The sequence below is a fragment of the Cygnus olor genome, chromosome 1, assembly GCF_009769625.2.
Source record: "Cygnus olor isolate bCygOlo1 chromosome 1, bCygOlo1.pri.v2, whole genome shotgun sequence".
Taxonomy (NCBI): domain Eukaryota; kingdom Metazoa; phylum Chordata; class Aves; order Anseriformes; family Anatidae; genus Cygnus; species Cygnus olor.
Window position 1 is genome coordinate 124,193,866 of NC_049169.1, and position 23,200 is coordinate 124,217,065.

General features: G+C 35.6%; 1 long non-coding RNA gene across 1 annotated transcript in view; it reads right to left on the bottom strand.

The window, feature by feature from the left end:
• Positions 1-252: 252 nt before the first annotated feature.
• LOC121061823 overlaps positions 253-23,200 on the bottom strand; it is a 34,869-nt gene continuing 11,921 nt past the window's right edge. The window contains exons 3-4 of the long non-coding RNA XR_005815299.1: positions 20,944-21,047; positions 253-511 (exon numbers count right to left, since the gene is read on the bottom strand). This is a non-coding gene — a long non-coding RNA (uncharacterized LOC121061823). The remainder of the gene's footprint in view (positions 512-20,943; positions 21,048-23,200) is intronic.

Genomic DNA, 23,200 nt, shown 5'->3' on the forward strand with positions numbered 1-23,200 from the left:
AAGGTACATGGTGTTTCTATTAGCTATTTTGCTAACAAATTAACTTTTGCTATCTTTTTGTTTGTGTGTTTGTTTGCCCTAATGTTTTGCCAATGTTGTGTACAACTCACTGAGGGGTCTGTCTGCTCATAACTGCATCAATGTGGCCCCTGCCGTGGGGGCCATCTTACATCACATTGATGTTTCAGCTCCTGAATTAGAAAAATATTTCTAGTCTCAGAGGAGCTAGATGGATAATCAGAAGTTTCTTTACATATGCAGGGAAGAAGGGAAAGGCTTCTAACACAGAGGTTCAACAGCCCCCTGAGGACGAAGAGAAGTAGCAGCAGTGGGGAGGAAGGAGTCTGTCAGAGAAGTGGGAGTCTTTCTCCATCCCCAGCTGTCCATATTGTTTTCTCTTCCCACGAAGACCCCTTGGATACTCTCAAATCCCAGTCTCCAAATACAGAAGGCAACTCCTTCAGGGCAATAAGCTTTGGGGTTTGGAGCTGAGTGAGGACTGTGGATTTGCCTGGAAAAAAAATAAAGGAAGAATTGACTTCAATTACCTAATAAAGAAGGCAGTGCACACAGTGGAAAATAAACATAGAAGGAAGAATTTAGAATTTAGAAGTAAGAATATAGAATATTGCTCTATTTCTTAGAGCAATATGAGCTCTCTCCCTGCTCCCAGCTAAGTGCCTGATACACTACGACTGTGGGATTTCCTTTTGTCTTTTTACAGCATTGTCTGTGCCAACATCCATTGCCTGGGCTGGCAGAGGACAAGGCCAGCTTACACTCTGTAAAGAGGCAATTGTACTCATTCATGTTTTTCAATGTTGCTAATTACAAACCAGAGAGATCAGAGATGAGTCATCACAACTTTTATTCACAGCCACCTTTCCTGCTTCGGCTTTCTTAGCACTTAACAACAAAAGATAAATTTCATCCTAGGCTGTCGTTTTAGCAAGGCAGCCTGTAAAGCTGCTGAGGAAAAAAAGCCTTCTCCATCCCTCATCTATAACCAATGTCCCTGATTCAACCTCAGGCTTACAGTGAAATCAGCTAGAAACATCTGCCACTTCAAGCGAGCTGAAATGTCTTACTACTACACTCTGAAACCATTAGCAGGACAGATCTCCAGGAAAGATAAAGATCCCTATTCCAAGCTGGCAACCACTTCATGAATATCCCATCATAAAAAAAAATGAGTGGATATTGTTCCACAGTCATCTGCTTTGCAGACTTTAATTACTATCTAAATTTTCTATTAATATTTGCAAATATGTTGTGTGAACAGGCAGATTCAACAAAAATATTTCAGAAACAGGGGTAAAAGGCTTCCTAGATTTGCTTGCCCAGAAAAAAAAAAAAAATTTAAATTATAGGGTTTTTTTAATGAATGGGTTAAGGGGAAAAGGAAGGAAAAAATCAGTTTTCCTACCACCCAGAGATATCCCACTCAGGTAAGGAATTCACATTAATGTTCTTTCCAACTTGGTGAATTTAGACTGATTTGCACTAGTAGAAGATTAAGGTCACAGTTTATTTGGTTGTGTTTTGAACTTTTCTTTTTTTTTTAATATTCCAAGAGAAATATTTCCTGAAGCATCTAAGACACAATAAAAAGAAAAGAACCTTCATAAAGGAAAAGAGAAATGGAGTGGAAGAATAGTAAGAATTTCTTAAATCTTTTATTTCATTCTGAGCAAACTTGAAATAGATCAGTGTGTAGTGGGATAGGTAAATTTAATAGCTATGCATTTAGATCAATCTAAATTCAGCTAGTCTAATATAACAGGTTCCATGCAGTGATTTTTTTTCATGCTTGAGTGTATTTTACTTATAAAAAGTTATCTTAAATAAAAACAAACAAACAACAAACAAACAAAATGTGCTAATTATAAATTACAAGTTACTTTAAAGAGTCTATGTAGGATCCAGCCATGCTTTCAGTTTACAGCCCTCAGTTCTTTACCAATGCACATAATATGTTTGACCTGCCAGAAGGGCTGTTTCTGCACATCCTGCTTTATTCACTTCAAGCAAAATCCAGCAATTTAATCCAAATATTTGAACTACTTAATCTAATATGAATTGATTTAGCTTGAGATAGCTGGGGAGGAGTCTTCCAGACTACTTTACAGGGCATATACATATAAAATTGTGAGCCTCTTTCTAGTACAAAACACATTTTCCAGTGGCATAGTCATAGCTGGAAGGTAATTTACGTCTACTGCCTAATGAGACTACTTAAATAACTGTGAAGTTAGAGACGACAATTTCCTGAAATACACTTGACTTTTGGATGTTTCTCTGATGTAAAACTTCAAATACAGATGTAAGACATGCTTGCTGCCCCCTGTCATAAGACTTTCCACTGTCTCTGGAGTGGTTTTGTTTGTCAGGGAGCTTAAGAGGCTACAGGGCCATCTAAATTTGGAAAGATGTTTAGGGATTATCTTCTCTCTAAAAATGTTGCACTTAGTGTCATTAAAAGTAGTAGCTGTTACCAGCAGAAGTCACTAGGAATGAACCACTTAACCACACTTTTCAACCTTTTACTTGTGCATTGAACTGCATTTTGTGTAGCCAATTTTTCTCTACAGCTAAACCATTTTCCCTTTCTGAAAAAAAAGCACACACACGCACATTAACAACCAAGCCAAAAATCTACACTCATTGAGAAGAAACACGGAAGCTTTCACACACATTGCTGTCAAATGCAGTGGAACCTCAGATTTCTCTAATTAATTAATAATTTCCTTCATGGATTTCACCTTTCTGAAACTCCCAAATTTTAAATTAGTTATTTGCAAGTAGTTCAGAGGGTGATGTGTTAGTTCGTTAACCTGTTGAATATGAACACAGACTTTTCTGCATCAATATGAAGACATTGGTGAAAGAGTAGAGAAGGCTTATAAGCCCCAGTTATGATGAGAACAGTGTAAGCACTGTGAGTAGAATCAACACTGGGTAATGAGTTTAAAGTAGTTTTTTATTCCATTTCAACAGAACTGTTAATGAGATACAGTTCTGGCATATCTGTAAATAACCTCTCCATAAAGAGTTGAATCATAGAAACACTTAAATGGGTGACATGTTGCCACTGTATATATTATCTGGTTCTTGTAAAAGAAAGTCTATCAATCTGACTTAAGAAAGTCAAGTAATGTGCCTGTCTTACTGGTGGTTCATGTTTTTTGTGTATAACATCAAGTTCTGAAATTTTCCATGTTGCAAATAATATGATCAATCTAAATATTTGTGTAAAAGATTATGCAGAAAGAAATAATGCAGAACCTATCCACTTGTGAGCTAGTGAAAGCTTTATGTCTCAGAAGATGACACCATGTTCTCACTCAAGCTATGAACAGACTGAGCTAACTTATTTCTCTCGTCATTAGGTAAGGTCCTTTGCCTGAAGACGAGAGAATGATATTCAACTTTTCTATAAGCCCTAAGATGATGGATACATTTTCAAAAGCTTTTAGAAAGAAGACTCTCAGCTACTTCTGACAGCATTAGATGAGTTCCCCATGTGTGGAGATGTCTCTCCTCTTCCCTGTCTGTACTTCAAAATCCAACATCCCCATCAGTGTCATCTCAAATGAGAAGTTATGTGGACACACAGTTTTTCATTATGAGTAAAACACACTGATTATTTTTTTTCTGTATATACCTCAAAGCTTTTGCCTTGTGATCACAAGCAAGTATATTGATTGTTACTGTGGCAGATTTGAGCAAAATAACAAAAAAAAAAATTCTTCACTTGATAACAAGGTTCAAGGTTTTTACTAACTTCAAAACCTACAGAAATTCCAGTATTACTAATTACACAGGCATAATTAAAATGAAATTGTACTATGAACAGCAAGAAGTCTGTAGAGCCATTCTGGTTTTCACAGAATCGCAGAATGGTTGAGGTTGGAAGGGACCACTAGAGATAATCTTGTCCAACTCCCCTGGCAAGCAGGGTCACCTAGCGCACATTGCACAGGATTGCATCCAGGCAGGTTTTGAATATCTCCAGAGAAGGAGACTCCACAACCTGTGGGCAACCTGTTCCAGTGTTCTATCACCCTTACAGTAAAGAAGTGCCCCTGCATATTCAGCCAGAACTTCCTCTGTTTCAGTTTATGTCCATTGCCTCTCGTCCAGTTGCTGGGCACCACTGAAAAGAGTTTGGCCCCACCCTCTTGACACCCTCCCTTCAGATATTTGTATACATTGATAACATCCCCTCTCAGTATTCTCTTCTACAAGCTAAACTGGCCCAATTTTCCCAGTTAACTTTTCTCTCCCCATTTATACAGCACCTCCTGACATTTTCCTCCATGGCGGGTGGTATGCGAAGTTCAGCTACTTCTGAAATGACTGGTCAACTATTTCCATGTGCTCAAGCCCAGCTGGAGAACTGTGAACAAAAGACAAAATGCTCCTGCAGCAGATTTTTTCCCATAAGACAGTATTATGAGTTTTTAACCCTTTCCAGTATAGTTTGTCCCCACTCTAAATTCCAGTAAAAATTCTTGTTTGTTCGCTGTCAGGAAAAATAAATAAATAAATCAAAACTGAATTCATTCTTGTAAATTCTTGCCTTATGTACATTGTGTTTGAAACCCTGATTCAAATGAGACTGTTACTAAGATTAAGTTTCATTCAGCAGAGCTAAAAGAAGAAAGAAAGCAGAGAAAGGCAAGAGAAAGCAGAGAAAGAAAGCAGAGAGAGACAAAAATATTTTTAAAATTACTGAAAATGTTGCAGGAAGCATACAAGACAAAAACAAGCATATGACTGAAAAGGAAAACAAGAAAACAAAATTCTAGTATGGACTATATACACACTCTACATATGCTCCATTCACAGAGGGCCACAACTGAGACTTTGCCATTTGAGAGATATTTAAAAAGTTATTTATATAGACACTAGCACTATAGGGGGTTTATACTGCAGCTGCAGTAGAAGCCAGAAGTAAATGCTAATACTGATGCAGTCACTTGTGTCACTTCTTCTCTGTTGAGAGAAAAATTGAAAAATGAGGTGGAGGAGGTCAATGAAAGTTTAGTTAATGAAACAGCTTGTCAGTATGGAACAAAACATTTTTGTGACAAAATTAAAAAGACTGAAAAGTAATGTCTCAATAAAACCTAAATATTTTTAAAATATTTTCCATTCTCTAAGATTTATAAACCCAAAATATTACTCCTCTGGGGAAAAAAAAAATATATATATATTGGCCTGGGAAACTTTCATTAACTCAATTCTTCCAATTTTTAATGCCTTCCAGTCCAATTTTTCAACTTCATGACAAAGAGAGAGAGAAAGAGAATGAACGAAGAAAGCTTTTTGTATGAAAAAATAATACATTCTTGGAAAATGTTTGTAAAATATTTTGCTTATGAGAAAAAAATACTGTTTTCAATAAACTTTTCCAACTTGAAATAAGAACGTGAAAGTAAAATACATTTTCCTTTAATTTTTCTGACAGAATGATCATTTGTCCTCCCATGGCTGAGTATCCTGAGATGAAATATCTTCTGCCTGTCTTTTTCTTACAGCAGCCAGCTTTGTCTGAAATTGCTTTATTCCAGAAGTTGAGTTTATGCAAATGACATGACACTGAACAATTCTGACAGTAAATTTGGTACTTTGTCAGTGTCACACTATCAAACCACAATAATATGCTGAATACTGCTATAAAATCTGCTTTTCAGTGCCATGTAACTTAGAAAACATGCCTGGTTCTCCTCTTAGAATTATCAGACTATCTCTCAAGCTGGAGAAAATATGTTTACAAGATTAAAAAAAATATATCAGCATTTCAGATAAAGAGAACTTTAATTCGTTTTGAAGTATAACTGTAGAAACTCTTTTTTATTTGAGTTTTCTTTAAATGGCTGATACTGAGGCATGGAATATATGTATAATGAAATATATTTTGAAAAATTGAGTGAAGGTAAAAATTATGTGTTTTTTGAAAAGTAAATATTTTTTGTGGATGGTGAGTGTTGTTTCTTAGTTTGAGTTGGGTTGGATTGGGCTTTGTTTGTTGTTTTGATTTGTGGTGTTTTTTTGTTGTTGTTGTTTGTTTGTTTGTTTGTTTATTTGGAGGAAAGGATAGCAGAAGAGGAAAATTGGTTGAGGAGAAGGAAATAAATCCTCAGTTCTGTTAGAGTTAAATTCATTGCAAAGTATTAGGACCAGAAGGAGAGACATTTTTGCACTTTCTGTATTCTGTATAGACTGCTGGGAGTTAGAATCATCTTCAGCACAGAAGTAGATCTCCCTTGGGAACTTCTCCAATTTGCAGCCTGTCACAGTGACCCACCAAGAGTTGCTAGAGCACTGTATGGGCTACTCACAGGTCAAGCCACAGCCAGGAACTGTAAAAAATACCAAAAAGGCTTAAATAATAATAATAATAATAATAAACATTTACAGTAAGAAACTGGGGAGTTTCACTATATACACAGGAGAAATGAAAAAAAAAAAAAAAAACATCATTTCACTGCAATGAACTGTAAGAGATCTATTATGCTTTGATGCTTAAGAAAGAGAATTTTGAGCTTAATTATCAAGACCATGCTGAAAATGCTAGCTTAATCCTCCACAGAAATCAACATGACAAATAAAAACACCATAAAAACTCCTTTATGCTACTAAATAAATCTATATTTTTAAATTGTAGATAATTCTTGTTGCCCTCCCCCTCCCCCCCCCCAAAAAAAAAAAATTGATAAGAAGCTGTGTAGACTCAAATTTCCCAGTTTAGAAACTGATGGTGGAAAAAATAATATGATTAAAATCTATAAAATCATAAAACTATAGTGAAGGTAAAGAAAGAAGTAGTCACTTTTCTTCACAATAAAAGCAAGGATACCTATTAAAATTAATATCTAGTAAGCTGATACCTAACAGAGAAAGCAGTTTTCCATTCAACCTACAATAGGGTGGAATATAGAAGAGGTAAAATATACATATTCTCAAAGACATTAATGGTTAACATAGGGATTTAAATACCCTTTTTGATTCAGATTTTTGAACTGATTAATATATAATTGGGAGACTACTGAAATAATATCTCTGTTTTATTCTTTGGGGTTTATAATCTTCATTTGGCATCTGCTATTTTTGCAGATGGACACTGAAATAGACAGGATTAGAAGAGTCTTTTTCCTACATTTACTGTTTTCTCTGTATATTTTTGCATGGTCTGCTGCAAAATATGAAGAAAAACAAGCAAACAAAAAAAAAGACGTTGTTCAGACCTTTCTTTCTTCTTTGTGTGATTCTCCCGAACTTTTATTATTTTAGCTTCATGAACAAATTTTTAAGTTCTTGAGCACCAACATCTGTAACAAAATCTGTTCTAACAAATTCTCCTAAAACGTTTGTGGCTTCTCTATAGAATAAATTTAAAAAGTTCTTTCCAAAGAATAATCACCTACATTTCATGACAAAAAGTCATCTTGAGCCTGCCATCATTCAGGATTCATTAGTTTCTTGAAGTTCATGCAGTCTACTAGGATTATGATTGCATTTGTGTCTAGCATACTGTCTGAGATCTACTACAAGATGAATGCGTGTATTTAAGGAAATAAACAATGGGAGTATATTCATTTGTGGTTTTGCACTTCACAGTCATATCCTTTCAGACTATACTGTTTTGATGTTTATTGCACTTTCATTCACAATATTAGAGACCCCATTATTTCTGACCTGCCATGGGATTGGCTCCTCAGCTCATACAAGGACAATACCCAGATGCTACTCAGGTTCTGCAATAAATAAGGTTGCTTACTGCTCCAAGGCTACTTTGCCCTTCATCTCAAGGTAGCTGATTAGGCAAGGACACCACCAAGTTGACCCAGATGGAACGGCAGTTCCATCAGCACCTTCTTGGGATCTCTAAATCATTCTGTGTGGAGATGTCAAGCATTATGGGCAAAAAAGTGTTCAGCTTGTCTGGCTGAGGACATACCAAATATAAAGCCATCTTATAGATAGGATGGAAGAGTACTAGGAAGGGCAAGCAAGTGAATCCTAACAAACTGGAGAGTTAATGACAGGGTGGTCATAGACAAAGTCAATGTATTCTTAAGTATAGCAATATTCTCAGCAAATTTTTAAGACTTGCTTACGTGTTTGGGGCGAATTTTGAAATTCCACTTCTGAAATTATGTATTCTTCAGAAACCAAGTTTCAAAGAGGAACATTTGTTTATTTTATATGATGTAATTGAATTGTGGATTTTTCTTGTCCAACATAGAACTTCCACATACAAATCAACATGTGTAAGAGAAGGGAGCTTGACCACAGCTTCTCAGCCAGCCTTAAAAGCATAACAAAATACTTTGATGCCTGGGGTACAATCTTTTCCTTCCAGCTCTTCTGCAGCTGTTTTTTATATTGACAGGCATTTTTGTACACTTTTATAAGTAAAAAAAAAAAAAAAAAAAAAAAAAAAGGAAAGAAAGAAAGAAAGAAAGAAAGAAAAAAGGATGTGAGTAAAGCTCAGTATTTGCTGTTATATTTAAAGGGTTTTCTTGAGTGCCATCATAACATTAGACCTCTAGATAATAAGCCAAACTCCAATTAACAGAGAAAGATAAAAACAACTTCACCAGTGAGACAGTCATTCCAGAACTGTGTGCATTTTAATATTTTGTTCTATTCTCTTAAGCACTGATAGCTGCTCCCTGTCAAAAACAGGATAACAAAAGAGGGGAATTACTGACTTAACTTGCTATGGCAGCTCCTATGTTCCTAACCCAGTTTGCCCTGCTTTTTCTCATCAAGGGAGACTTCTGATGCCAGTACCATTGAGTTTTCTCCCAGAATTTCTCCATATCAAAATACTGGTAAATGACAGACTTTTCAAGCTGTCTGTTTTTGTCTCACTTAAAGGTATGGGATATATCCACATCCCTTCCTACATTCTTCTTTCATAATGGACAAAACTCTGTTACTGATTCCATTATGCTAATATCAGCTGTCTCTGTTCCTTCACTGTTATATATGCAGGATTGCAGCATTATCTTACTCTTATATATTCTGTATGCATGCTACTTTATAAAATCTAAAATATCGTATAATAAGGAATCTGGACCTTTAGAGTTCTGTAAAGACAGTAAGAATTTTTAAATCATTTTTGTCTTTGCAATTTCTCAATATTCATCAATGGAACAGGAAGTTACTTACTCAACATTTTTTTTTGCATTACATATTTTATAGGTTCTGAGACATGATAAAAAATCAGCTGACTGATCAGTCTTTTATATTTATTTGCACTGAACTGTCTTTTTTATCTATTATTCTTGCAATGTTCTTTACCTTTCTTTATTTACCTTCTGCTTTATTATTTACTGTTACAATTCTATTTCAATCTCAAATGCTTTTTGTTTTCGTCTCCTGATAGTTTAGAACCAGCCATCAATTCTTTTCATAATCTTTTACAAGGTGGAAATCACAGGCTGAGTTACCAAGGTGTAATCAGTTGAAAATGCATGACTCTCCACATCTTAATCTTCAGAAAGGTTATCACAATCCTTCAGTTCTTGCAGAGTGTATTTCTAGTGTTTTGAAAATGCTTTCCTAGAAGGTTTTCTGGCAGTACCACTGCAAGTATTACAGAATACACAGTTGTTTTTGACACATTATATACTCATCTCCTATAATTTCTTTAGAATAAAAACATGTTTTTTTTATATTCAGTTCTGTTCTGTTTTATTTACTTCTTTACACTGAAATGAGAGGAGGCATGAAGGACTTTTCTTTCTAGTATCCTTTTCTCTGTGATTGCTTTACTTTCAAGACACCAATAGGCCAGCATTTTGGACCTTATACTTGTGGACCTTTTACAAAACATCTGTAGTGATTTTCTTTAGACATCTGACTCACTTATGTCATACGCTTAAGATGTGATTTTTCAGTTGTACTTTTTGCTTTTTAATTAAAATTCAATAAAAATATATTATTTCTTCTTTAGCTTTCATGTTATGAAAAAGCCAAAATGCTTTGGCTCAGACTTTTCTATGTGTTTCTGATGGACAAGGAAGTCATTTGGTTCTCTAGAAGAAAGAATCTTTCTGTGCTCTCTCAGTGATACTCTTGTGTCTTTCTTCAGTGATGGTCATTTCTTATTCATTCATGTTAACAACTACTCGCATGTAGACTTCTTCCCTTATTTTGTTTACCCATCAGTTTTATGACTGGTAGCACTTCAGCTTCCTGTTAAAAATTAACAAATAGATGCCCTATGATGCCAAACTGTTGTTGCTTTCCACTGTAAAGTCAGGTAAGTGCAAATCAATAGGACTGCTCTAGTCCATACATTTTTTTTAACTTTTTTTATTATTATTATTATTATTCTCTTCTCTGTGTTTATATTATTTTTCAAAAGATTAATTTCATAAAAGACAACCCTGGCAGGTGCTAGTCATCACAGTCCATTGATAAGAAAGTACTGTGTGAGAGTGTGAGGTTTGTATGTGTTGATAGGAATACAGCTGTATAATTCAGCAACATTAAGAATGCAATTAACACAATTGTTTAGTAAATACCTCAAATCTTTATTTTATTTTTTTTTTTTTTTTTTTCCCCAGGGTATGAACCGTTTAATGCATAGAACTAGACTAAGAGAGCCCATTTGGATGTCATTCCAGACCCTCTTTTCCCTGTACCTTTCTCTATATAGAGATCATATAGAAACCCAATGTTTCTGAGCTCTGCAATGCCACACTATCATTTAAGATCACTTTGGGACAAGGTTTCTGTGGTTTCCAGGATAGAAAAGAACTATTATTCTGCCTCCTTTCTCCACTACTCACAAAGAAAAGTCCAGCTATGGACAGAAGGCCCTAAGGAGACTGCCGTGGCCTCACGTGTCTGTCTGGAGCTTCAAAGAGGAATTATGCACTGAGCCATTCATGCAACATTTTCACTGGTCAATTATCATGACAACACCAAAAAAATGACAAACAGCATCAGCTGGTATTCATAGCAGGTTAATACAGCTATGAGCATTTACAGTTAATAGCTATCACTTAACCTTCTTATGGTTTCCTATTCATGTATTAAAAAAAAATAGATGTCAGACATTTCTGTGTTACATGGAAAAACTCCACTGTGCTTGCATGTGCATGCAGAATAATGAACTTTTCAGCTGGTACAACCAGGTGCTAAATCCCCAAAGTGCTGAATGTCTTTAACATTAGAAGTTGGTAGCTCTACTCACACTTATTGATGAGTTCCTCATGAACAAGGACGTACTGCCACAGGCAATCTCCCAGAGGTTTGCAGTGGCTGTTTGGGGGTATATCAGTGTTGTCAATAAACCAGTGTATCAGAGGTTTCACTGCAGTAGCTAAGCTTGAGATAAGTGTACTAAACCTTTTTCATATAAATGAGAAAAGTGTATTTTTTAGGTATATTTTAGTATTACATGTGAAAGTTATAATTTGTACAATAAGATTCACAAAATCTCTTCTTGTGGATATTTTTTTTTAGAAAAAACACATTACATTAATTTCAATGGGACTAGTGGGCCCATAAATTCCAAAATATCAACACAAACTTGCCACATACAACAAAGTTAAATGTTTCAAGGCTTTGACTGCAAGAACCTTAGTTCACTTATCTCTGTGAAGGAAATACTAGAAAATCAATGCCAAAATTTGGAATTGTGTGTATTGAGATAAAAACAATGAAGGATGGTTTAATTAAAATGGAGGAGGTCTTCATGACAGAATTTTTCAAGCTCGTTGCATCATTCAGTTTGAATCTCTTACTTTGTCAAGTTTGATTTTTCATAAAGAAGGTTAGTCTTGTTGAAATTTGAAGGGTTCTGTAAGAAAGTGGCAGGAATGTTCCCAATTCTGACACAAATTTTAAGACATCATAAAATTAGAGTTGGAAAAATTACCATTCTTTCTGACAGTACTCAGGTAGAAGACAGGGAAACATTCAGTCAAGAGGTTTTGAGGTGACAAGTCTATACCAACAGCTTTTGCTCTGTGTCCTGACTGTCTTCCCAAGTCTGAAAATTGCATGTGTCTGGGCTGTCAGAGTTCCTCCTTTCCATTACAATAACAACTATTGTTTTAAGGTATCAAGGTTACCATAGAAGACAAACACAAGGATTTTAGAAGCCTTATTAATAACCATATATTGCACATAGATACAGCAGAACATAACAAGCTATAACATGTTTTTGTACCTCACAACAGGGAGGTTTCTTTCTCATTGAAGATAATATATCTCTTTAATAACTATTATTTAGTATTTTGAGACATTAAGAGTTTAGCATATAAAATTGAAGTAGATGAATGTGAAAAGAGGTTTGAGTTTCACAAAGTCTGAATGGCAATCAGGTATACATCACAATGAAGCTACACTAAATTATTAACTGCAACAATATATTCAATTCAACCTGCTAAATGTAGGTAGGTCATGTCCCATATTTTGCCAAAAGGGATGGTAAGTTTAAGTGATGGAAGTCCTGCTATTTCCTCCAAGAAAGGCCGGCTTGAAAGCAGCACTCCAAGCTGAAGAATAATGTAAAATGAATACACTTCATGATCTCTTTTTAGCTTCTGCTCCCTGGACAACACATCCTTCCGCAGAGAAGTGTTGAGTAATAAATAAAAGTGCACTACCCCAACCCCCACTGTGGGTTATTTTACCTGTACAAAATTTCCTTGAGTAATAAATAATCCAAGGTTGAGTCAAGGTCCACAAACAGGATCTTCTCAGTCATGCTGTGTTCACATTTGCAGAGGCACCATCTTAAAGGGACTGAAGACAGTTGGGTAACAAGCTTCAGAGTTTCCTATCATTTTATTTGCACAATAGATTTAACATTGATCCTCTGCATTACTGTAGGGAGTTTGTAAACAGAAATTATTCACCAAGAAGCAATAAAAGGCAAAGAAAGCCATCCTTTTCCAGAATCCTTCTGCAGCTTTCTAAAAGTTACTCTCATGTTGTTTTATGGGCAATAAAATCTTTAACACTCCGTTGTTTCACAGACTGCTCTTTAGGTTTAAGTATGAGCTCATAACAATGAAATATTTAACAACAAAGTGTTTGTTAATGGACTAACTCTGTTGTAGGCCTGAAGCTTGGTGCATATCTAATGAGAGAACCTACTTGTGTGACACTCATATAGTCATAACGGGAGAGAAGGGTCTTTTCAGTATGTCTTCTACATACTGACCTGCTACAAGGGCAGTACATATATACAAAAGAATTTCTTAATATGAATTCTATGTATTTGTATAGGGGGGTTCTTTTAATTGGGAAATTCACTTTCTTTCCTCTTTTAAATTTTATAAGTTCTTTGTTTTGTGGGATAGTATAGACTAAGAAAAAACTAGACTAGGCTGGTAACCTATTAGTACAGTTGTTCTAGTGGTAGTTGGATAATGTTGGCACCTTTCTGGATGATCTAATATTTTACTATATTTTATTTGATTACACCATAGCTAATATTTACATGACTGTTTTACTTTAGGAAACATCTGTCAAAGAGGTTATCAAAGATTCTGCCAACAATTAAAGTTTAACCCTGTTACAATTTGTCCTGTTTTCAGCTAGGATAGAGTTAATCTTCCTCCTAGTAGCTGGTAGGGTGCTATGTTTTGGATTTAGGATGAGAATAATGTTGATAACACTCTGATGTTTTAATTGTTGCAGAGCAGTGCTTACACTAAGCCAAGGACTTTTGTAGCTTCTCACACCACCCTACCAGCAAGGAGGCTAGGGGTGCAGCAGGAGCTGGGAGGGGACAGACACAGGACAGCTGACCCAAACTGTCCAAAGGGGTGTTCCTTACCATCTGATGTCATGCTAAACAATATATAGGGGTGGCTAGCCGGGCTGGGGGGACCGGCTGCTTGGGGATAGGCTGGGCATCAGTCAGCGGGTGGTGAGCAATTGCATTGTGCATCACTTTTTTTGTACACATTATTAGTAGTAGTACTATTATCATTATTTTTTTTTTCTCTGTCCTAATAAACTGTCTCTATCTCAACCCACAGGCTTCATTTTCCTGATTCTCTTCCCCATCCCAGAGAGGAAGGGGGGGAGGGTGTGGTGCTTAGCTGCCAGCTGGGTTAAACCACAACACATTATTTTGGGAAAACAAATTATTTCAATCTACTGCTTTCTGTAATGTTATCTTTTCACATTTTTAGCCCTGTGCTTGCAAAGAAGTAAATCTCAAATTCATAACTTCATTATAGGAACATGATACTAATTTCTTCTTGTACTGCTTATGACACAGATGGAAAAATGAAGAAGAGTAGGAAAATACATGCCAAAACCTGTGTACCTTGTCTACACAACTTTCAGCTGCTATCTAATAGCTTAAAATACTCAGAAAGATTTAAGGTAACCATTTTAGATATAAATACCAAAAAGATGTTTCCTGTGTGTGTGAATAATAATCCCCCAACCTTTATTTCCTATTTCCTCTAATCTAAAGTTTTCCATTTGCTTAATTCAACCAGAGGCATACACTAATTTTAGTAGATCACTTTGCTCAGAAGTATTTTAAAAGTTAAAGAACCTTGAATAAAAATAAAATAAAATAAAATAAAATAAAATAAAATAAAATAAAATAAAATAAAAACACAGAAGGACTTTTCCTTTTTCCTTTGTTCAATAAAAATACATTATTCATATTCATGTGGCAGTCTTCTCTGACATTGGAGACACTTGAGCTACAATACTAAAAACATACTGCAAAACGTGTTCTACATAATGTTAACTGCTTTCACTCTCAGTGTAAATCTAGTATTAATAAAGGTCAGATGCTGAACTTATATTAGTTACAATTAAGAAGGCATTTACTCCCCACCTGAGCACTGTGAAGTGAAATATATTCTTCCAAACCATGGCCGTTCCTAGATTGAAGTTATGTCTCATTTTCCTAGATTCCATTTTAACTTCCTGTTTTCCTGTATATATCATCCTTTGGTATATATGGTTTGTAGATAACAATAACAGATCATAGAATGCCGTACTATTAGCTGACATTTAGAAAAGCAATACTATTAAATGATATTCTGTGAGTGCTGTGAAGCAATGTTGTTGTGGAGGAAATGCTCTGAAGAATATTTTTTTCCATCCCTTTTAACTTGTTCTCTCCAGGACTTAGAAAATGCAAGTATGAAATAGGTAAAATAATTTCCCCTATCTGTTAAAAATGTGAGAAGAAGCACTTCTTTACGTTTTGTAATGCAAGGTTTTCTAAAAGTGCACAGTGTTACCATATATGGACATTATCTAGAGTTAATCTCATTGATGCACATATTGCTAAATGGGGCTACAATACATTATTTCTGATCTTCCATGTGTATAGAGACTTCTGAATGAAATGGAGTTATCCAGGTTTTACACTGGAGCCTAATATAAACTTCATCTTATGGTTTAAATATCTGTCTGCTATTGAAAATTTAAGGAAATTACATGGTTTGAATGATTCCAACAGGCAATTTATTTATATATTAAGAAGAAGAAGAAGAAGAAAGAAGAAGAAGAAGAAGAAGAAGAAGAAGAAGAAGAAGAAGAAGAAGAAGAAGAAGAAGAAGAAGAAGAAGAAGAGAAGAAGAAGAAGGAGAAGAAGAAGAAGGAGAAGAAGGAGAAGAAGGAGAAGAAGGAGAAGTGAAGAGATGTGAATTCTTCATACAGATTCTGTCTTTGGCACATGTAAAATAAAATTGTGCATTTATGTAAAATTTTAGAGTTTTATAATATTTAGTCTTTTCAGACATCCTTTCTTGTCTCAATAAACTTTTCAACATTTTAAACCTGCAAAATAACTGTTAACTTTCCCTAAGATATAAAGATCTCAGTTGTTAAGTAAAATCAATGTTGTATGTTGATAAAAACTACTAATTTCTGTATCAATAGGAGCTCTGCTAGGGCAGGAGACTGTTGATCACTGGCAAAAACACCACAGACCTCAGTGCAAACAATTTTTTTTTTCTGTTTCTCAGAGAGGATATGTATTCATTGGGCGTACCTGCATTATCATTTTTTTGTTCAGTTCTAATTCAGCTTTTGAAGCAAATCTGACCAATTTTCTAAATGTGCTTTGATTCATATCAAGGACCAGCAGTCTTTAGCATGCAAACTGGCATCTTTTGGATGAAAGTAAAATGGACAATGCTCTCTAGAAGAGTATCTAATGCTCTCTAACCACTCTCAGGCATTCAATCCATGAGACCAGTCTAGTGACCATCTGAAGTAATAATCCTAAATGTTTACGGTGTGAATGTCACCTCCTTAGTGCCATCTGTTTTTCTGCAGATACAGTCTTGTTGATCCACACTACTTGCTAATGTAGACATCATGATACTTCTATCCTGTTTCAGTTCATTTGCTTCCATGGTCTGAGCAGATTTAAACATATGCCAAATATCTCTGTTCTGTCGTGTTTAGGAACTGTTCATTGGCAGAAACCAGACACACACACACACATACAAAATAAAAAGCTTTTCTTGGTCACTTTGATACTTTGATACTTTGGAAAGTAAAAAGCAATAACAGTGGGACAAATAGGAACATTCCTTTCTAACTTGCATCAAAATCTTATAAATTGTCTAGATAACAAAAACATGTTTTCACACATTCTTCTTATTCTAATATATTCTAATATTCTAATATATTCTAATATATGTCACCTAAGCCAATTCCACAGTCCTCCTTCTCCGAGTCCTTGTATGTATCACACTAACCTCTGTCATTCCAGTTAATACAATTCACCTTCTTATTGTTGTATTACCTTTGTCTTGTGGTTCTTTTCCAAATTTTGGAGGGTGTAGAGTTCCCATATGCATTTTCTTGTAGACTACAGTCATCTGTGGCTTCTTCTGCATGTGTGAGTTTCTTTTTAACTCAATGTACTTTTCTACTGATCATGACTCCTCCTCATAGTAATTACACAATAACAAACAATGTTCTCTCTCATAACTGGAGACTTGCAAAACAACATCTCTTTTCTGTTCACAACTGGAAAAAAAAAAAACCACTTAATTTAATAATTATATTTGTTTTAAGTTGGGGCTTTAAATTGGCAATATCAATGCCGATATTATCATAGAAATTACTCAGAATAAACATACATATCAGGCTCATTTTCAGTGTTATTTACCTGTTACAAAAACTTGATAAATTATCTCATTATTCTGCTTGGTCAACATATTTGCCATAAATCTGTGTCATACTGGCTATTCCACAATCAAATAAAGAAAATAAACTTCCATTTTTTTTCCCCAATGTTGCAAGTGAGATAGTGTAACTATGGAACTATTTTTTTATATATATATATTTTTTTTTTTGAGAACAGGTGAGCAATTACTTATTAAAATAAAAAGACACATTTTGATAAGATGTAATTGCAGCTCTGATTTGAAGAGAGGGCACAGGATGCTTTGCATAAATTAGTGGGAAAAGGGAAATCTAATCCAATGGTCCAAGTTCCTCCACTCTGCTCAGGACAACTTAAAGGAGATATTATTTGTTGTTTCTATTGAAAAGATAATTTGTTCCTAATATCTAAACAAATTTCTTATAAGTATTTCACTTCCTCTAAGAAACTTGCCTTTCCTAGATACAGTGGAACAGATCCTTCTCAAGGGTTGTACAAACAATGAACTTGTATTAGCAAATTCTAAATGCTCATAAAAAGTTCAGACAGACATTCATATATTCTCAGTCTGCCTGAAATGAATTTCTGTCTCTTTTGGGAATGTGATTTTCAATCATTCATGCACATTTTCAAGATTATCTAGTTTTGTTGTTCACAGGCTGTGAACCAGGCTGATGGAATCAGTGCATTTGGCTCATCGTAGTTAGCAGTAGAGCATGAGTATCTGCTGAAGACTGGAGAGCACACGCAGATTTTCTCTGTTACACTATTTACCATGGACAGAGGGAAAATCCATAATACTTCTAGCAAGTTAACACTTACCAGATAAAACTGGAGAAAATGAGGAATGCAAGTCATGAACCAAGAAAAAAGGACTTGAAATTGGAGTTCAAATTTGGCTGTGATTAAGTATGGACAAGAAATCACCCTTGTAAACCTCATTAAATAAGGTTTCATAGTATGCTGACATGGAAAAAATTATCGCATACACTGAAGGTGTAACTGAGTTTACAGCTTCAAATAGGCTCTTCTCAGTGAAGTCGTAGTGAGGAAGCTCACTGCAAAAGCTCATTTTCTTTGGGAGTAACTATTTCAGCTCTGGTTGTGAACTGCAATAGCTCTATCTGGATTCATCCATTTTGCACAAGCAAGATGAATGCTGAAAACATTTCCAAAACATGGAAACAGATCAAATTAGCTGTCTCTCTTCCTTTTCAGCCCTCAGGGACTCTACCAGTCTTTGTATATTAGAAAATGAGAACCTGTGAAACTGCTGACAGAGCACTAGAATATTTCCTGAGACAGTGCAGGAAAAAAATGGACTTTCAACTCAGTACAGGAATAATTTTTCATTTCTTTCCTTACTCATACACTCACAGTGAAAAATGTTCTTATTTCAGTATGGAGGCATTAAATGTAAGTAAGTAAATATGTGCTTGTGGACCATCCCATGTTGTACCATCATGACAAGCACGGGCTGTTTTTCATTGTTCATTGGCTGTGAATACTTCTTGTTTCACTGCTCGTTCTTTTATACGTTCACATAAGCAGGAGAGAGAAGTAAAAAGGATTTTCTCTAGAAACCTTCAGATTTTATGTATTCCTTGAGAATTATTTAGAGGTAACCACAGCTGTTAATGGAACTTTCTTTGTTTCCTAAGCAAATGATCACCCCAATCCATAATTCCATATACTCCATATGCATGATTTCACATTAGTTAGTTTGCAGGAATAGATCCTTTAGACAATTGTAATCAAAAGCTTTTTCTACTTAATTAGGAAGACCCAACCCCCAAACCCCCAGTCCCACACACACAAAAAAAGAAAAAAGAAAACAGGAGGTAGTCCTCCAGGAAAAACTAATTTCAGAAGTCAAGGGAACTGTTTAAGTGGAGTGATTATAGTGCTGCTGAATACCAGGAAAGTCACAATTTCAGTGCCATAAATATTCCTTTGGTGCCACAAATACATTTTTAAAAAATGTTTACTCGATAGCAAGGCAGTTTGTTATCTCCTTTTTAAAAAGGTTCTATTTCTCTGTGGAAAATTTTGAAAAGCTTTGTATTTCAAAACAGGTCTGCTTTCATATTATATTTGTTGCCAAACTATTTTAATAGGGCAGTAGGTAGGAATAATGTATAATTAATACAAAAATATTTTATTTATCTAACCTTATGTTGTGGTTTAGCCCGGCTGGCAGCTAAACACCACACAGCCGTTCGCTCACCCTCCCACCTCCCTCTCTGGGATGGGGGAGAGAAACGGGAAAGTGAAGTCTGTGAGTTGAGATAAAGACAGTTTATTAAGACAGGAAAATAATAATAACAATAATAATAATAATAATAATAATAATAATAATAATAATAATAATGTGTATGAAACAAGTGATGCACAATGCAATTGCTCACCACCTGCTGAACGATGCCCAGCCTATCCCCGAGCAGCCGGCCCCCCCAGCCCGGCTAGCCACCCCTATATATTGTTCAGCATGACATCAGATGGTATGGACGCTTTGGCCACTTTGGGTCAGCTGTCCTGGGTCTATCTCCTCCCAGCTCCTGCTGCACCCCTAGCCTGCTCGCTGGCAGGACAGAGCGAGAAGCTGAAAAGTCCTTGGCTTGGTGTAAGCACTGCTCTGCAACAATTAAAACATCAGCATGTTATCAGCGCTCTTCTCATCCTAATCCAAAACATAGCACCCTACCAGCTACTAGGAGGAAAATTAACTCTATCCTAACTGAAACCAGGACACCTTATTCTATATATCTAATATATCGGCATAGCTATCTTACTGGAATATTTTGCTTTGAACTTTCAGGAAATGCCCTCTTTAAGATTCAGCATATAACTTCCAGACTCAAAAATTTGCACATGGTGTTTATAGAAACAAAATGCATTATGATTTCATTACATAGTCTTGATACCCAATTATTCTGTTTCTTAAATGATATAAGTATCTTAATAACTCTCCAATCAGCCATAATGACTAGCATGTCTTACTTTTGTGAACTATGTGTGGGGCACATCTGCGAAATTCTGACAAGATTTCACCGAGATCTCAAAGGAAAATTTCTATTTATATTTACATGTTGAGACAAAGCTCTTCTCACTTTCTCTCATCCCATTAGTTGGACTAGTGGAAAGGGAATGAGGTGAAGCATATTTTATTTAACAAGCGGCAGCAAGGACTTCTCTCTCCACCAGAGCAGCACTGAGAGAAGGTCTCCTCTGTGCCCTCAAAAATGAAGACTGGCACCCATCTCCTGTTGCTGCTTAGTGTTCCCACTGTGCACAGCAAATATGCATTCCCAGCTGTGCCGGACTCTGAATATGCTAGTGACAGCCCCTGTAAACCAACCACCTCCCCTCCACACCCCCCCCCGAGGGTGGGCCCACATGGGGCACCTGTCTCCAAGACTCTCTGCTAATTCAGGCAGAAGCTTCTGTTGCTCTCAGGCAACCTCTGATTTCAAAGGGCTAATAGTGGGATGAGGCTGGCCAGAAGAAAGGAATTTGCTTAAAAATGAGAGCTGATATTCCAGCTGAAGAATAACATGACTGCAGAAACTGAAATGAAAGTCCAACACAGGCCTGTTGGATCCATGCCCAAATCTAACTTCAGTTACGGGATCTGATCAATTTACTGCAAAACTAAATCATTACGCCAGTGATTGCAATCAGTCATCTGTAGGTACATAGACCACAGCGTTAAAAATAATTTTACTTTAAAAGATGATTTTTCAAATACCTTTAACTCAGCCAAATCAAAGCTAATTTACAGTACGATTAGGCTATCCACTTACCCCTGAGTGAGGACCACTGTATTCATGCTAAATTTCCCATTTCAAACTTAATCTTTTACAGCTCTAGGGCTGTTCAGGGAAAGGTCAGTCACAGCAGTTCTTTTCTAAACAAGAAAAAAAAAAAAAAAACTCTTATGAATGCTTATAAATGCTTTTGTGCCCCAGAATCTCTGACCAGTATTTACAGTATACTAGTGTTGGAGTGGAAGGTTTTGTCCACAAAAATAAATATTTCTCAGGGATGTGACAATCTGACATGTAGAGTGTTACTGAAAATAAATCTAGCTACAGAGGCAGCAAGATGACCCACTAAATTTTGTCCATCTTATCACATGCAAATCATTGTGGACACCTGCATGAAAAAGTTTTGTTTGCCATAGTCAGCATCCAGACGTACTAACTTTTTCCAAATTTATTATAGGTGCTTATTATATATTTGTTTTTGTAACATTACCAGAGAAACAAAACAGGATGTAATAAAACAAAGAAACAAAATTTCAGTTACAATGAATATACAGGTAGAATACATTTTGGATCCCTACCAACATTTTATAATACAAATTATATATATATAAATATGAAAAATAAGAGGAAAAATGAAAAAAAAAAAAAAAGTGTACTATGTGAAGAATGTAACCATGAATCATATTTTCTCAGAAAACCTTGCCAGAATAACATATGACCTTTCACAAATGTGTATACTTAAGATAAGGACTTTTATCTGCATCAGGAACATCTTTTTCACTATTAAAATTTTATTAAGTTTAAGTCTAATTAGCAAAACTAATAACTATATATTTCCATTAACACCTCCTAGATACATGGAATTCTGTTTTTTTTATTAAGTCTAAGGCCTCGGGAGATAGAAGAAATTCTCTGCTTCTTTGTAAGACACAGGCCACACTCGTCAACTCTGACATCTATAGACCAAAATTTAGAGTTTGAAATAACATTAGGCAGGGCTTAGCATTATTTTGAATATCAGAAACTTTTATTTTGACACTTACATCTACATTAAGAAACACCATACTAGACTTCAGCTTTAGAAATGCTAGTCAATATTTATGATTAGTGTCAGCATTTCTGTAGTATACATATGTAGTATACATATATCCTACAGAGATGTACTCAGGAACCACTGGTAAATCAGGAACATAAGCTCAGCAGGAGAGGAAGCAGTACTTTCTGTCAAAATAATGTACCTTCCACTACATTCTCCTTTTCAAGTATTTTGAAAAGCAGTTATTTAGGACTTTGCAGCATTTGCCAAAACTCCTTAGACATTTTGGTTTCTGTGTCCCTAACCTCACCCCAGACTGAGGGTAAACTGTAATATCATTTCTTAAATTAGGCTGACATACAATACTATATTGTTTCTAGCCACTACTGACACAAAATAAATAAATAAATAAATGAAAAAAGAAAAAAAAAATTCAACCACTTAACCACTTTGCAGTTTCAATACAGAGATATCAATATTGAATGCATTATTGGCCTATACTATGCCCAGGGTTTGTGTTCTAACAGGGTTTGTGGTGAAGTCTGTAATACCCTGAGGCTGATGGGCACTTCTGCTGGTCTTGTGCCGCCCTTCTTTGCTATGCCTCAGTGAGGACCACAGAATAAAACTGTCTTTGCTATTATAGTGTGTTTGCTTTGTGCACAATAGATCTCAAAAGGGCTTTGCTTCCACTGGCAGCCTACCTGTTGAATTCTCCAGTCAAGCCTTGTTTTTGGACAGCCATAAGTGCATTCAGAAAGGAGTAATAATTATACATCAGCAAATAGTCTAGCTAATAAATCAGGGATTAGCAAGTGAACATGCCCTGCATTTAGATGAACTTTCACCGTCCTGATTATCCATAATTTCTAGAGTTAGGACAAATAGTCCTGTGAGCACTAAAATAAAAGCTTCAGTTCTTCTGGCTGCCTCATATTTGGTTACATTTGGTGTCTGTCATCTGTTTCTGGTGTTTTTCTCAACCATTCACTATAACACCTTCTTGTGTTAATTCTTTATATCTGATAAGGCTAGTCTCCCTTAATTCAGGACAAGTATGTCCTTAATTTCTATTTCATCACTTATTTTCATGAAAGTAGCAGTCTTTTAACGTCTTTCAAGACCTGTTTTCCTCTGGTTAAGTTTCTTGAAATTGTTGACTGGTTTTCAGAATGCGCATACACAGAGGCACAGAAATTTTCGTATAGGAATAATATAGGAAATTAAGCTATACAGTGAACAGAAAGATGATAATAA